Source organism: Erythrolamprus reginae, chromosome 4 (assembly GCF_031021105.1).
Source record: "Erythrolamprus reginae isolate rEryReg1 chromosome 4, rEryReg1.hap1, whole genome shotgun sequence".
NCBI lineage: Eukaryota > Metazoa > Chordata > Lepidosauria > Squamata > Dipsadidae > Erythrolamprus > Erythrolamprus reginae.
Genome location: NC_091953.1, coordinates 54,992,452 through 55,011,073, shown reverse-complemented (window position 1 = coordinate 55,011,073; position 18,622 = coordinate 54,992,452).

The window sequence follows — 18,622 nt, the reverse complement described above, 5'->3', positions numbered from 1 at the left end:
CATTATATGATGGTTGCAGAAATATAGTTTCACATGTTTTAAAATAATTAAATTCACTTCCCTTGCATAGCAGAATATAGTGTTATTTTAAAAAAAGGAAATACAGTATGTAATATTATGCTAGTATATTTGGCACGCCTAAAAATATAACCTTATTAAATATATAAAAATATATCATGCAAACATATTGAATCACTTCTAATGTTCTTCATTCTTAGACAATTAAATACAATTCAGTACCAGTTTGGGACAATGTAATCTTCAATACATAATAGAATTTCCCAGATAAGAGATTTATTATGTTTTATAACTACCAAGTATTAGTTTCAATATTTTTTTCCCAATAATGATATCCTTGCAGAGAACTTAATAAATAAAATAGCAGATTTAAGAAATGAATGATTTCTTACTGTTCTGATATCCACCATCATTTGTTAGATACAAATCTAAATAATAATAATAATAATAATAATAATAATAATAATAATAATTTATTTTTGATAGTTGTTTTACAGGAATAGTTAACATTACTAAATTATAAACAAGATGGAAGCCTCTCTATATATATTGTGCTGATGTAATTCCATTTTTATAGTTAAATGGTTTGTTGTATCTTTATTATTTATCATTTTATTTTCCATTGCCATTCCTTTTCTTTATATTGCCTTTATTAAGTTTCAACATATTAAAATACAAACTAACATAAAAGAGAAAGAGAATAGCAATTACAATACAAATTGAAAATGGCAGAAACTGCATTAACCACATAACAAAAGTGACCTCTGATTTTCTTTTAATACAGTGATATTGACAATACAATCATGGTATCTTTAAGTTTAAAGAAATAACACCAATCTATAAAATAGGCTATTAAAATACAGTGGTACCTCTACTTACAAACTTATTTTGTTCTGTGACCAAGACAATGAAAAAACTAGATGGGAGGAAAATCAATTTATTCAAGATGTGGTATTGGAGAAAGCTCTTGAGTATTTATTGGACAATAAAGGTGAAAAGTTCTGTGGCATATAAAATCAAATATATCACTGGAAAGCAAAAACCACAATATTCCATGTTACGTATTTGGACCATTCCATATGATCAAACTTATTGGAAAAGGCAGTTATGGTCAAAATGTCAGTAAAAAAGGAGAATGGAGCCTCCAAAAAAACATGGGGGCTAGACACCATCAAAACTGACACTAGCCAGATCCTAAAACAACTGACAGAAACTATACAATATTAGTAAATACAGTGGTACCTCTACTTAAGAACTTAATTCGCTTTTCTTAAGTAGAAAAGTTTGTAAGAAGAAACAATTTTTCCCATAGAAATCAATGTAAAAGCAAATATTGTATGCAATTGGCAAATCACAGGGAAGGTGGAGGCCCGTTTCCTCCCAGGAGATTCCTAGAGAGGCCCCATTGAGGCTTCTCTCCACCTTTTCTGGTCCTGTTTCCTCCAAGGAGATTTCTAGAGGGGCCCCATGGAGGCTTCTTCCTGCCCTTTCTGGTTACAGTTTTGGAAGCTCGGGTTCTTAAGTGGAAAATAATTCTTGAGAAGAGGCAAAAAAATCTTGAACACCTGATCTAGAAAAGTTTGTATGTGGAATCATTCTTAGGTAGAGGTACCACTGTAATAATAACTTAGTAAAGGCCAGTATTCATAAAATGTTTTCTCAAGTTCACCTAAAAGGTAGTACGTTATCAAATGTAAATTAACATATTTGAAAAGATATGATATTCCTCTAGTCAAATCCAATTTTCAAAACCCAGTCAAAAGTTGATTATTTTTATCCAGTAAGAAATTTTTCATTGCCCTTCAGGTTGTATTAATCAAATAATTATTTTTGAGCAAACATCTGGCTAATTCCATTAATTTTAAAGAGTATTTTTCCACTGTGGGAATATATTCTTGCTTGTATATTTGGGCATATAACAATCTTGTTTCTGTAGTCATATATAAAAACAGTTTGCAACAGTGGCAAATATTTGTACCTCAAGTGTGGGATGAGGTTCTCTGGTTTTCATTCTCTGAGCTTGTGGGTGGGTTTCCAAACATTTCATTATTAGGTTAGATAACATCTTCAGTAGAGTTTAGGAGATGTCAATGTCAGTGTTCTGTTTATAAGGGCTTCAAGGGTCAATAGATTTTATGATTGGTCAGGTGAGGGTGTCTTGTAATTAGTCTTGTGATGAGGGGGTTATATCAGGTGAGGGTCATTGTGATGTGAATTGCTGGGGGAGTTGCATGGGTTGGTTGAAAATTGGTTCTGTCTTTAATGAAAAACCAGGATGCACAAACACTGGTTGGCAGTCAAATACCATGATCCAAATCCTTAATCTCTGTTCACACTGACACCAAACAGCACCAGTTTTATTGGAGTAACACAGGTACCATCCACCATGCTCATGAATTCATTGAAATCTGGCACCCCATAAGCAATTCCATCAACAGACATATTTGTTAAATCAGGAGACTGGAGACCACGGGCTAATAACAGCTCTTTTATTGGCATAGAACGATCAGCAGTGTTCAGCTCAGTTCACAGTTTCCAACAGAGAACAGCAGCTCAAGCCACGTCTATTTATATTTTTCAAAAGTGCGGGAAAACCATTTGACAGTTATTTGTTTTTGGCGGGAAGTCTATTTGATTTGCCGCACCTTAACCAATCAGCGATCGGCTTTCAACAGTTAACAAGACATAACAATATTGACTTACAACCAGCCTATAAATCCTTCAGGATCAAAATTAACCACACAGCTAACCAACCAACCCAAACAAGCCCCCAACCAGCATTTCACAGCCCCAATAACCCTTATATGATGTAACTCCCCATCACAAGACCCATCATAAGACCCTCACTTGACACACCCACACTTGACCAATCATAAGACCTACTGACCCACACTTCTTGTAAAGAGAAGAATACTGACACTGACATCACCTGAACTCTGCTGAAGAGGTTACCTAGCCTGGTAATGAAAGGTTTGGAAACCATCTCATAAGAACAGGCCTTCACCCTCATAAAAACAAAGTCCATTTTTTTCTTTCCATCTATTTATCCACCGTTCCTAAAAGAAAGCTTCAGGTTTCAGTATTGCATCCATTTTCAAAATTTACTGAACAAAAATATCTTATTACAAAATTTTGTAACCGTTTTACGTCCACCAAAGATGACATGAAGTACTTTCAAACTGATTACATTTCCAGAATACATTTTGACAATTTGTAGGTTAAATATCACAAATACATTGACATTCCTGAAGTATTTTATTTAAAAAAAATTATTCCAAGCAAATGTTTAATTTTAGTTTTGAAAGAATTGGAACTATGTAACACCACCAATCTTACTAGTAAAATAAGGTGCCTTTCTAAAAATAGTTCACATTTTCCCGGTGACAGTTATACTTTGTTTTAGTTATGTTATATTCAACTTTCTATGACAATGAAAATGATGGTTATTAAAGACTATTTATTATTATAAGATAATGTTCATGTAACTGTCTTTTGGGCTCTTTTCCATTTTGCCAAGGGGCAGATTTATCCGTTGATTCTTGCCTTTTATATTATATTCTGGTAGATAGGTCTTAACTTCATTATTATTTCTCCACTAGAACATTGAATAATTTATTCTCACGGAAGATCAAGAAAGTCTCAAGTATTTTTTCTCAAAATTTCAAAGGATTCTTTTCTTTGATCAATCTTTCTGCTGATCTAGCTGATTGGATTAGGAAAACCATTGCAATTGCAATATATGTATTTATGGTGAGAATTTTTTTAATTCAATGCGTTGCAGTTAAATAATTTATCTAAATAACTTTTCATCTAAAAAGTAGATAAAGGAGTGTTTATGCATATGCTCTGGGAATGCCCAGTGGTGCAGAACTTTTGGCAAAAAGTGCAAGAGGATATTAATAGGATATTAAATATAAGATGGACAATTACTAAGGAAATGGCAGTATTAGTAAAAAGTAGTGAGATAGGAGAATACAGAGAAATAAAACAAGCAGCGATAGAAAGCGCTCAGGCAGTAATAGTCTTGGGGCGGAAAGATGCGACAAAATGTACAATGCAAAATTGGTATAGGTATATGGTGGACCACATTCAATTTGAGATTATGGGTAAAAGGATGAATTCGATTAATGAAACTGATTTGCAACAGCTGATGGGGTGATGGGACAAGGTAAGACAATGTATGGCGAGTAGGATCTGAGACCAAGCTATAAGAAACAAGTTGGAATCACTGTATAATATGTAAAGAAATATTTCACTCTTGGGTTTAAATGATTTATACAAGAAATACCGCCAACTGGTGGTGGGGTATGATTGATTGTCTGGTGGTGGGATCACTGAGCACATGTTATATGTTATATGTTGTGTGTGTGTTTTATACTATAAAAATAAATACAAATATTAATTAAAAAAATTTAAAAAGTATTTTTCATGCTTTTTGTACCATTTGATTTCTTTATTTCCTGTCAATATAATACTTCTGAGTATTTCTGAGTGTAGGAAGATAAAGTATGTTGCTACTTTTATTGCTATCCTGCCTCTTTGAATTGAATTGACATTATATGTTAACATAATCTATTTTTTTCATTTTAATAGTTAATTGGATATTAGCTTTTACATTTTATTCTTTTACCTTCAACAACAGGCCCCTTATATCATCTTATTCAGTTTTGATATTATTCCAATTTATATTTCTTCTAGCTTAACATTTCTTTTATGTATTCTTCTGAAATAAGGAAAAAAAACAGACACCCTTGATAGATTCCTTACCAAATTTTGAACAATTTAGTTGTTCTAATTTTCTTTTCGTAGCTACACTTTATTTTTGAACCTATGCTTTCTTCTCAGTCTACAAATGCCAGTAGTTCAATTCTTACCGGCTCAAGATTGGCTCAGTTTCCATCCTTCCAAGGTTGGTAAAATGAGAACTCACATATGCTGACTCTGTAAACTAGTTAGAGAAGACTGTAAACCACAGTGAATTGATATATGTATAAGTCTATGTGCTATTAATTAAAGTAATTAATATCTGTGCAGTCTTCATTATATGATCTGCAGCAGAAATAATTGATTGGATATGGAGCTTGATAGATTGATTAGAAAACAAGAAATCTAATGAAATATAACATACTCTACAACAAAACGCCTGGTCAATACTTGATAGATATAGAAAGAAAAGTAAAAACAAAACAAAACCCCAAAATGGAACTAATTAAGTTCCAGAATGTTAAAGAATGAAATAATAATAATCCTATAACAAGCTATGGTAAAGATAATCTTTTCATGGAAATGATGAAACAATTACTCATTTGATCAGGGGCAGCAGAAAAATTCTACAAACTGACTATAAACAGTGACATGACCAAGTTGCAAAAATTATTAATTGGAAGTTTGCTCAAGGTCTGGGTTTGAATGTAGCAAGAACCACAAGGACAAGATTTTAAAAATGAATGGGTCAAAACCTTATTGGGCTTTACAATCCAAATAGAGAGGCACATTGTTTATAACATGCATGAGTCATAGAAAAGTCATAGAAAATAAGAAAAAATGTGAAATTTCGATTTGAATATTAATGAAGAAAAATTATGTTGTTATACCAATAATGAACCTTGTAATCAATATATAAAAGGATCTCTCAATATTTGAAAATTTTGAATGTATCAAACTTGAACACCCTAATTTTACCATATACTTGGCTTGGAATTCTCTGTATCTTCAAAAGCTATATTAATAACTCTTAGGTTCTTGTTTAAGAATTGAATTATTTTCATCAGTGTTTGACTGTGAATCTAACTACAGATTATCCATATAATTATTTGTTTGATTTGTATTGCTGCCCATGTCAATGTAATGACAATAATGCAAACATGCTCAGCTGTATATAATTCTCCTACTTTTTAGATTATCTACTGGACATTAATAATGTAATCATTGGTATTTCTGTCTCATCTTAATCAAGCTTATACATCTTTATCTGTTTTTGTCTGCTTGTTGACAAAGCCATTTCAATTTGGCTCAATCCAGAGCACCTTCAGGTCCTCATTGATGTGATACATCCATTATTTCTTGGGTCTGCCATGGGGTCACCAACATAAGTTTTAAAAAACATATGAACTAGCAGGCACATTAATTTCACTCATGTTTTTCATTAGTATGTTTAATCAACTGTCAGCACATGTGTTCCTAGCTGTACTTTCAGGATCACAAAAACTGCTGTTGCTTAAATATAAACACTTTGATGTCATACAAATAGACTTATTTTTCTGTATTTAACACTACTTGCAATCGCCCTATACTAAAGGACTCTTGGTAGTGTGCAGCAAAAAAAAAAATAACAAAAACAGAGCAAATTGTATGTCTTCGGAATAACAAGCTCACTGAACCCAGCTTTTCCATTTAAAACAGACAGTGCTTGAGCTGAAGCAGTAACCATATACAACCAGTAACAGATAACTTTTCTTGGCTTTGTTTTCTTTTCAGATTAAAATAAATACTAGACAACTTATTAATTATTCCAAATTGCTACAGTTTTGAATTGGCATTTGGTCAAGAATTAGAATGTGTTTATTTAACATCATTCCTTTCCTTCCTAACATGTTCTTTATTCCATAATTGTATTGGATTTAAACATTATGTTGAGTATACATCACATTTACATATAGAATGCATCCCTCAGAGCATATGTTTAGATCAAAGCATTTAATTTGCTATTGATTCCCATGTGAAATAGCTTGACAACTTTGCTGTTAGATGTAAATGTTAAGCATTTGATGCTTATTCAAATGAATTGAGTTCCCTCCTGCAATACTAGATTTCTCCAAATTTGATTAACTCAAGTTGTACTTTTATTGAGCGTGGCAGGTATGGAATAAGTAACCTAAGGTGAAATGAATGAAAATGAAGAAAGGTTTTTTGATGTCTTCCCCACCCCCCACAAAAACACTTGCATACAATATTTTTGTAGGTTTTATCCACCACAGACTAACCTGAGCATTTCAGAATGCTTTTGTAGTACAACTAATAATTAGTTTGATTAATTTTGTAATTATTTTTGTAATGTGTACTTTTAAACTGGTGTAAAAGATTGTAAATTTGCCATGAAACTCACAATCTTTCTACTATAAATATTTAAACAGTTTCTTAAGAGAAATAAGAACAGTCAGTCTTTACAATACCTTAAATATTGTCAGTTTTGTAAACCAAGCTTTCATAATTATGCAGAAAAAGTAAAAGAAGCTTTTATAATCCACTTTTGTAGCTCTATAAATTTTATCCTCAGTAGATAGATATATGTTGTACAATCAGGCCAGAAATGTATTAACAAGAGAGATTAGAGCAGCAAAAAGAAGCTACTCTGAAAAGCTAAAGAATCACTTCTCAACAAATGAACCAGCAAATATTTGGAGACCTCTTTAAAATATCACTGGTTATAGCAAACCACCTTCCCAGGCTGAAGGAAATCAATAACTGGCAGATGACCTGAACATGTTTTACTATAGGTTTGAAAAGAAACTACAGCCATCTCTCTCCACAACTCTCCATGTCAGACATTCAAACAACAGCCAAGCCCTCTACAACTGACCCCATACCATTGGGTTCACAACCCCTAATGATAACAGAAAAGGAAGTGCAAGACTTATTTCAAAGATAAAAGCCAGGAAAAGCTCCAGGCCCAGACAAGATAACTCCTTCTTGCTTAAAGTATGTGCTGACCAATTGGCCCCAATCCTCACCCAAATTTTCAATAAATTTCTAGAGATGTGGATCCACTGTTAGACCCCTACAATTTGCATACCGAGCAAGCAGATCAACAGATGATGCTGTTAATACGGCTGTACACTACATCGTACAGCATCTTGAATTTCCAAAGACCTATACAAGGTCCTCTTTGTAGACTTTAGTTCAGCATTCATTACCATCATTCTAGACACTCTTCTAACTAAGCTAAACCATCTAGCAGTAGTGAACACATGTAAGTATTTCATAAACTTCCTAACAAACAGGAAGCAGCAAATGAAACTAAGCAGAATTACATCAGATACCTGTACAACTAGCACAGCTCTCCCAATCACAAGTGCTCTCTCCACTTCTCTCTGTATACCAATGACTGCATCTCTAATGATCCTATTGTTAAGCTACTGAAGTTCACAGATGACACAAGAGTAATCAACCTCATTCAAGACAATGATGAATTTGCATACAGATGGGAGGATGAAAACTAACCCTGTGGTACAACCAGAACAATCTGGAACTGAATATACTCGAAACTCTAAAAAAGGTGGTAGACTTTAGGAGAAACCCTCCCATATTTCTACCTCTTACAATACTAGATGTTCTGTCCAGGCAGGTCAATGATCAGAAATAAAGGCCACAAACACTTTTCAAACGTTGAGCATGGCAAAAGTATTATTTGTTAACACAAATTCAGGCAAAAACTGGTTAATTCTAAAACATGCTGGAAATGTTCTTGGTTAATGAGTGGAGATAAGAAAGACCCGGGCTGTGAGCCAAAGAGTCATTAATCTCAGTCCTTGATGTGTTTCTAGCAGTTTGACCAAACTTACAATACAGGGAAGCTGTGTAGAACATGAAACTGGCATGGATCAAAAGTCTGTAAAAGCAGAAAATTCTCTCAGCATTGATTCACCAACCGCCATGATGATAAATGTTGACCACCACATCCACTTTCCCCCAGGACGTCCCTTATATACTAACAAGGCATGATCAAGTGTCCTATAGATCTACTAATACCAAGAATCCTTTCTTTTCAGATACTCATATCTAGACCTAGTCCTCGTGATCCTAGGATCAAACGGGGGGTCTTCCTCCTCTAATTCCCCAGCATCTTCTCACTCACTCATTCCCATAACTGGGGGTACTACAGTCTCTGATGGGTCGTCAGTCTCTATTTCCCTCTCACTCTCAGACTCAGGTGCCAATACGCATCTGGATCCTAGTCCTTGAAATCCATGACCAGCTGAGCTGGACATGGACCACTCACAATACTAGACAACACAGTATAAACAGCACAGACCTTCAAATTTCTAAGGTCTACCATATCACAGGATCTAAAATGGTAATCTAACATCAAAAACATCATAAAAAAACACAACAAAGAATGTTCTTTCTGTGCAAACTCAGAAAGCTCAAAGTGTCCAAGGAATTGTACCTCTATAACTGTCTGGTTTGGTTCTGCAACCCAACAAGACAGTCACAGACTTCGGACGATAATCAGAACTGCAGGAAAAAACAGTTGCTACCAACCTGCCTTCCACTGAGGACCTGTATACTGCATGAGTCAAAAAGAGAGCTGTGAAAATATTTACAGACCCCTCACATCTTGAACAAAAGCTGTTTCAACTCCTAACCTCAAAAGGACGCTATAGAGCACTGCACACCAGAACAAATAGGCAAAAGAACGTTTTTCCCCCGAATGCCATCATTCTTGTAAACAAATAATTACCTCAATGCTGTCAAATTATTTAAGTCTGCACTACTATTACTTTTCTCATCATTCCCTTCATCCATATCCTCCCACCAATGACTGTATTATTGTAATTTTGTTGCTTGTATCTTTACAATTTATAATGACTGGTTCCTAATCTGGGTCCAAGTCTTTGGAGAGGGGCGGCATACAAATCTAATAAATTGAATTGAATTGAATTGAATAATATGATTTGATTGCTTGTTTGTACCTGGACCAGGGACGGGCTACAAGCCGGAATGGTGGAAACATTCTTCTGTGGAGGCAATAGAAAGTGCAGGTTAGCTCTATTGCCACTGGGCGTGCACGCATCATGCATGCCCAATGGTGCAATTCCGGTTAAAAATACAATTTTTTTGCTTCTGCACATGTGCAGAAGCAAACAAACTGGCAATTTGTGCTGCTGGAAGAATGTCCACGTGCAAGAATTTAACTACTGTACATGTTCAGCAGCCAGAATCTTGCTGCAGTGTCTAGAGCGGCAGCTGGGGCCAGAAGAGAGATGCCTGTGGCACGGGGGAACACAAAGCAGACCGCACAGTCAGAGTTCGGGCCTGCTCTTCACGCCAAGATCTTGGCGCCCCTGTAGGAAGTCACATGCCAAAGTAAGTTAAGGGTCAGGTGGGCCACAAGCAGTGGAGCTGCTGCTTGTAGCATGGCGGGGTGAATGGTGGTGAGGCAAACGAGCAGTGGGTGGGCCACTTGTGGCAGAGCTGGTATGAGCAGTAGGACAGAGACACTGCAAGCGGCATGGTATGGCGAATGGCGGTGAAGCAGAGCAGGCAGTGGGCTCATGGCGAAGCTGCTGTGAGATAGAGCTGCTGTGAGTGGCACAGCAGGACAAATGGTGGTGAGCGGCGGCAAGTGGCCACTTAGCTTATTTTCGTCTATTTCTGGGCCTTTTTGCTTCTGCGCATGCCCCAGAAATCTCACACTCGCGCGTGCTCCCAGGCCATTCTGGTAGGGACGGGAATGTTGGCCCGCCCCTGACCTGGACTATCATTAAATGTTGTACTTTATGATTCTTGATAAACATTCTTGACAGCATATGTACCAAGACAAATTCCTTATGTATCCAATTATACTCAGCCAATAAAAATTCTATTCTATTCTATTCCATTCCATTCCATCCCATCCCATCTATTCTACAACTGAATGATAAGTGAGAAGGCATAAGAATAAGAACTGGAGTTAATGGAATGTAAAGTATGCCATTTTATAATTCTATCTACATCAATAGAAAAATAACACAACAGTTAATTAACAACAAAATTGTCTTAAGATAAGTAAGCTATATCATGGAAAAATTAACTATTGCCTGTATTTAAATCAAACTAATGTTAGGTTTTGTTTATTGTATTTATATCCAATTTTTCTTATAAACATAGAAACAGAAGATTGAGGGCAGGAAAGACCTCATGATCCATATAGTTTCCCCTTATACTATTTCCTGCATTTTATCTTAGGATGGATATACAGTATGCTTATCCCAGGCATGTTTAAATTCAGTTACTGTGGATTTACTCACCATGTCTGCTGGAAGTTTGTTCCAAGCATCTACTACCTTTTTAGTAAAATAATATTTTCTCACATTACAGTACTTCTAATCTTTCCCCCAACTAACCTCAGATTGTGCCCCCTTGTTCTTCTGTTCACTTTCCTATTAAAAACAATTCTCTCCTAAACCTTACTTAATCCTTTACTTTCAATCATGTCCCCCATTTCCCTTCTGTCCTCCAGACTATACAGATTGAGTTCATTAAGTCTTTCCTGATAAGTTTTCTGCTTAAGACCTTTCACTATTTTTGTATCCCATCTTTGGACCCGTTCAATTTTACCAGTATATCTTTTTGTAGGTGAGGTCTCCAGAACTGAACACAGTATTCCAAATGTGGTCTCACCAGCAGGATCACAATCTCCCTCTTCCTGGTTGTTATACCTCTAGCTATACAGCCAAGCATTCTACTTGCTTTCCCTACCACCTGACCTCACTGTTCACCCATTTTGAGACTGTCAAAAATCACTACCCCTCTTCTGAAGTTTTTGCATGAGAGTTTAAGGTGGTATAAACTTATTACTTAGGTGTCACCAAGTCAGATTCAACTGTCTTGTAGGTGTCACTGGAGGGCTTGGAGGGCTAGAGGGAGACTGCAGCAGGAGTTGTGGGTCCCGCAGCATCAGGACAGGTTTGGCCTGTCAGTTGGAGGTGCAGAGGCGGCTTGGGTATGCTTGCCAGCTTGCAGCAAGCCCAGCAGCAGGAGGACTGGATGGCCAAGGGGCATCACAGTGGTGGCAGTGGGGCACTGCAGAGCTGGTGCCAGAGCAAGCAAGCACGCTTCTGCAAACTGGCTGCCCGAAAAAAGCGTGACTTTTTAAAAACAACGCAGAACGTGGGAAAAATTTCTAAAAAGTGGGACATCTAGTCACCTTAAACATGTCTAACTTTATTGTGGATTATTTTTAGCTTCAGTCCTCATGGAACAAAGAACAGGATATAGGGAAGTTTGTTGAAGATTCAATTTCAAGTATCTGATGGAGATGTTGAGTATATCTTGAAATGAGCCTTCAATCTTGAGAAAACTAAAGAGAGAAAAGTTAATAAAAGAGGACTGGGGAAAGAGATATATCCATTTAGTACAAAGATAAAGAGTAACAATTTGCTCAGGCTAACAAGCAATAGCCATATCATCAAGAAATGAATTTCTACGAAATAGAGAGCTTAATGCTAATCATCAAACCTTTCTTATCCTATCTCAATTGAAACTCTTCTGGGTCTTCTAGTTTTATTCACAAAGTATCTGAATTTGACATTTATTAAGACTGATACAAAGTAAAGTCCATGAATATATTAAATTACTCTACATATATTTATTTTTAAAAAATGTTTTTTTCTCCACATTTATCTTATAACAACACAACACATATACCGTAAAAAATACATCCATAACATCCATTTCATTCATATAATCAATAGCTTATTTTAACTTCAAATCTTTCAGCTGTGGCGAGGAGGGCGTTTGCCCAGGTTCGCCTGGTGCACCAGTTGCAGCCATATTTGGACAGGAAGTCATTGCTCACAGTCACTCATGCCCTCATCACCTCGAGGTTCGATTACTGCAACGCTCTCTACATGGGGCTACCTTTGAAAAGTGTTCAGAAACTTCAGATCGTGCAGAATGCAGCCGCGAGAGCCATCGTGGGGCTTCCAAGATTCGCCCACATTTCTTCAACACTCCGTGGCTTGCATTGGCTGCCGATCAGTTTCCGGTCACAATTCAAAGTGTTGGTCATGACCTTTAAAGCCCTACATGGCAATGGACCAGAGTACCTCCGGAACCGCCTGGTACCGCACGAATCCCAGCGACCGATAAGATCCCACAGAGTTGGCCTTCTCTGGGTCCCATCGACTAAACAATGTCGGTTGGCGGGCCCTAGGGGAAGAGCCTTCTCTGTGGCTGCCTCGCCCTCTGGAACCAACTCCCCCTGGAGATTAGAACTGCCCCCACCCTCCCTGTCTTTTGTAAACTACTCAAGACTTATACCACCAGGCATGGGGGAGTTGAGATAGCTCTTCCCCCAGGCCATTACAAGTTATGCATGGTATGTTTGTGTGTATGTTTGGTTTTATAATAGGGGTTTTTAGTTGTTTTTTATTATTGGATTGTACATGTTGTGTTTATTATTGGTGTTAGCTGCCCCGAGTCTGCGGAGAGGGGTGGCATACAAATCCAATAAATTATTATTATTATTATTATTATTATTATTATTATTATTATTATTATTAGTCAGTCTTTTCCTATCTTCTCTGTTCACTCCCCTCTTTCTCTCTACCACTCCGCTCTACCTTCTCTCCCGCTTTCTACTTCCCTCTCCTCTCCACTTCTCCTTTTCTGCTCCTACTTCCTCTTTCTTTCCAAGTCCTTTCCCCAGTGAATTAATTATATTCTATTAAGTATTATATTTAACAGACTGACAATGTATTTCTATACTTCTCTAATTTTATCCACATTGTTATTATATTTCTTATTTCTTAGCCTTGTACTAATAATTTTAAATCTTTATTTTGAGTATATGTCCATTATCTAACGCTACTTCCTTATCTAATTTTGTCATCTGGTTTGTCCAAATTCTTTTCACATTTTCTTCCCTTTTCTTTTATTCATATTAACTTAATATATTGATGTTCTTCTTCTAACCATTCATAAAATTTTGTCCCTACATTATAATATTCCGAATCTTCCTTATCTTTAATTTTCATTGTTAATCTATTAATTTTCCACAGTCCATTATTTTCTTCAGTATTTCTCCTTCGGTCAGCATTGTATTTAATTTCTATTTTGGGGCATATGCCATTCAAGCATCTGCCACCACATGTACTATTAAGTATGTTTCTTCTTTATTGAATGTCTCTGGTATGATGCCCAATAGGAATATCTCTGGTTTCAATTCAATACTTTGTTTCACTATTCTCTCTATCCATATTTTAATGCTGCTCCAATATTTTTTCATTTCAGTGCAAGTCTACCACATATGGTAAAAGGAGCCTGGCATCTACGTACATTTCCAACATTTCATAGAATTATTTTTAAACTTTCTTGCTATCCTTTCTGGTGACATATGTCATTTGAGACAATGATGAATCTGCATACAGACGGGAAGTTGAACAACTATCCTTGTGGACCAGAACAATCTAGAACTGAACACACTCAAAACCGTAGAAATGGTGGTAGACTTTAAGAGAAACCCTTCCACCCTTCCACCTCTCACAATACTAGACAACACAGTATCAACAGTAGAGACCTTCAAATTTCTAGGTTCTATCATATCTCAAGACCTAAAATGGTCACCTAACATCAAAAACATCATCAAAAAAGCACAACAAAGAATGTTCTTTCTGCGCTAGCTCAGGAAGCTCAAACTGCCCAAGGAGCTGCTGATTCAGTTCTATAGAGGAATCATTGAGTCTGTCATCTGCACCTCTATAACTGTCTGGTTTGGTGCTGCAACCCAACAGGACCGACACAGACTTCAGAGGATAATCAGAATTGCAGAAAAAACAATTGCTGCCAATCTGCCTTCCATTGAGGACCTGTATACTGCACTAGTCAAAAAGAGGGCGGGTAAAATATTTACTGACCCCTCACATCCTGGACACAAATTGTTTCAACTCCTACCCTCAAAACGTCGCTACAGAGCACTGCACACCAAGACAACTAGACACAAGAACAGTTTTTTCCCGAACGCCATTACTCTACTAAACAAATAACTCCCTCAACACTGTCAGACTTTCTACTAAATCTGCACTTCTATTCTACTAGTTTTTCTCATCATTCCTATCACCCATTTCCTCCCATGTTGACTGTATGACTATAACTTGTTGCGTATATCCTAAGATTTTTATTAATATTGCTTCTTCATTGCTTATTTGACCCCTATGACAATCATTAAGTGTTGTACCACATGATTCTTGACAAATGTATATTTTATTTTATGTACGTTGAGAGCATATGCACCAAGACAAATTCCTTGTGTGTCCAATCACACTTGGCCAATAAAATTCTATTCTATTCTATTCTATTCTATTCTATTCTATATAGAACATCTTATACAAGTTCTCTTTATATATAGTGTTGCCATAATGATTTTATAATTTCTTTCCCAAAACTTCCACCATTTATCTAATTCTATTGTATGTCCAATATGTCTCATCCATTTTATCATTCTTTCTTTCACTGTTCAAATTCTAATTCAATAGAGAGTAAATACTCATACATTTTATTTATCGGTCTCTCTTCCCTTCCTGTAAGTATTTCATCCAACTCTGTGCCCTCTAAATTAATCCCGTCTTGCATATATTTTTATTAAGATTTCACCATCGTAACCACAAACCTCATTTCTTTCCACATTGTGATGTTTGAAGTAAGCCAGGGTTTTCCACTAATAAAAATAAAATTAAATCCATGTCAGAAAGTCATGCATTAAAATTCTGCCCCATTTGTGCAGAGAATTTACTAGAATTATGTTTTGATGAGTCTTTTGCAGATTATGACAATAATTCTATGTGTCTGAGGAGCTCTTACTAATAGAGTATTTTTTTGAGATAGGAGAGGAAAGATGGCTATATGCAGGGGTGGGCAGCAGGCAGGACGGGGTGGAACGCAGTTCCACCGGCAGTAATGAAGCTGCGTGCCCAGCTCCAGCTGACTGGCGGCAATCACTTCTGGGATTACCGGTCTCGGCTGGGCTCTCCTTTTTTTTTCCTGCTGCTGTGTCTGTGCCCCTCATTCCCCCCCCCCCCTGTTTCCTCATTCCTGGTCTCGGACGAGCTTCCCTCTCTCCTGCCCGGCTTCCCTCCAGCCGCATGCAGCCACCTCCTGAGGCCAGGAAGGAGGAAAGAGGAAAAAGTGACGAGCGCACAACAGCAGCAGCAGCAGGGGGGGAAAAGAGAGCTGAGCCACGCCAAAGCGGTCTGGTCTGCGGTCTTTTTCCCCTTGCGAAGCCCTCACTCCACCTGCAGCTGAGATGAAAAGGCATCATTATAGCCATGTAACTCTCCCTCGGCTTTCCGATATTTTTAAATTCTCACTCCCATCCTCCTACTCAGAAAGCGGTAGGGATACCAGCACCGGCAGGGGGGCCTTTTCCTCCACCCTCTTTTCTCAACAGCTGATCAACACCCGTTCACCTAGCTACCCAGCCTGAGGCAGGGGGTGATCCAGGAAGAGGAGCAGGGGAAACGCGAAGCAAATTGTCACCCCAGTGAGCGACACTGGTGAGGTTGTAAGTCAAGGACTTAACAGTTCACTTGAACGATGGTGATCATTCAAGCCACTCCTACCCAGTCACATGACCATTGAGCCACACCCACAAAATAAGCCACACCCACAGTGTGGCAGTAAAAATTTGGCAGCCCATTACTGGCTATATGGATATACAGTATATGGAAGTGATCTATCATCTTTACTATATCTCAGGAACAAATGTATTTTAAGAATAAACATATTCTGAATGAAGATTTTATTAATGAAATTCAAGAGTAAAAAATATTAATAGTATCTGTCAGACTAATCTGCCAGATTTAATTACTTATTTTACAGTTAGATGATCTGGGTGTCTGTTATAAATGGGATAAAATTTCATGCAACTGTATCATATTTGTAGAAGCTTGTCTACAGTCTATTTGCATTATCAAATGTGAATACTGTTACACTAACAACATTTGTTTCAATCTCTATAAAACCTCCCTTATACAGAATCATGCATTTCATTAAAATAAAAAATATTTGATTCTTAAATTGTTGCCATTTTTTCGCATTACATCAAAATGTCCAATTCCAGGCTTTTCTACAATCCTTTTGATAAGACTGAAGCCAAACTTTACTAACTTGGTCCTTAAAGAAGCTTTTAAAAGAACTGACCTTGAAAACTAAGGTGAATCCAAGATGGTGGGTTTTCAGACATAATACAAATAGCTGTCTCTATATAAACTGGAGATAATGGTAAGTGACAGCCCAGTTTCCTCCATGATCACTTAGATGAGCAAAGATAAAGCAGAAAATAGTAGTAAAACATAAGGTATTATTTCACTATGTTTTAGGGGACTATGAAGGAGAGATAACAGTTTTATTAATTGCCAAAAATAGTAAAAATTGCTTTTTCCCTATTAGCTTGTGATGAAAGAATACTTTACTAAATACCTTGTGAAGTCAAATTAGTGTATATCTCACAAAATATCAAAGTGTAGTGCAGTAATGAGTTAAATTATAGCGTAAATGTCTATTTGTACAAAGAAATTAGATGAGGTATAATAGAGAGAGAAAATCTAAAAAGCATGCTAGTAACCTTTCTCAAAGCAACCAAAAGCAATCTAAACAAGATAATAAAGATTAACCATTTCTTGTATATCTACCATGAAGTCTTGCATTTCCCGATTGGAAAAACAGAAAGCTGACTGCAGTTGAAGGATACTGACTACTCGGTTTTTAAGATTTCACATCCATTTTTGTTGTGGTTTTTTACTTATTTTTTTAAAAAGAATGCTTTATTATTGTTCTAGACAATTTAACAACACGAAGAAGCTTTTTTAAAAGTAACACTTGATCTGAAGAGACCCAGTGCTATTGTATCTTCTTTTAAATAATAGAGAATAATGTATACTTCCAGAAAGCTACATCAGTTTTAAAGATCTGTAAGAATATAATCTGAAATGTGTTCTATTTTAGTATTAAGATAAGGCAGCTGACTTAAATCCTGACTTAGTCATGTTTGGAGTAGATCTATTTAAATAATTGGGAGTAGTTATACTGCCAGAATACTGCTACAATTCTCCAATTCGTTGCTATTTCTATGGGTCAGGCAAACATGCACACAGCAAACTATATCATCTGTACTGAAATACAGAAACATAGAAACATAGAAGATTGACGGCAGAAAAAGACCTCATGGTCCATCTAGTCTGCCCTTATACTATTTCCTGTATTTTATCCTAGGATGGTAGTAAAAAGATATTTTAAATGTCTAAGTGTGGAGCTGAGTAAAATAACTGATTCAGTGACTTTCTCAGAGGTGTTACCGGTTTGTGGCCAGGAGGATAAAACAACTTGTATCAGAGAGTTTAATGTGTGGTTAAGGCAGTGGTGTAAAGCTGAAGGATTTGGCTATGTAAGTCATAATGTCAGGAGGTGGTCTAATAGGGAGTTGTTTAAGAGGGATGGTTTGCATCCATCATACAGAGGTACCCAGGTGCTCGGTGAGGAATTCAGAACTTTTTTGGACAGGCATTTAAACTAGGTAAAGGGGACAGAGATGCACCAGATGTGGATGATTTCTGTCCCCGACCAATGAGGATAAATCAGTTTCTGGAAGCTTATGAAAAGGGAGCTGTAAATAAAATAGATGTAGTTGTTGATGATAAGGGTCAAACTAATAAGGAAAATAATGTTCTTCGGGTAATGTGCACGAATGCTCGAAGCTTGAGCAACAAGCTCTGTGAGTTAATGGCCATAATATCTAGAGATAATTTGGATCTGGTTGCCATAACTGAGACATGGTTTAAGGATTCTAATGAATGGGAAATATCCATACCAGGATATACACTGTATAGGAAGGATAGAATAGAGAGAA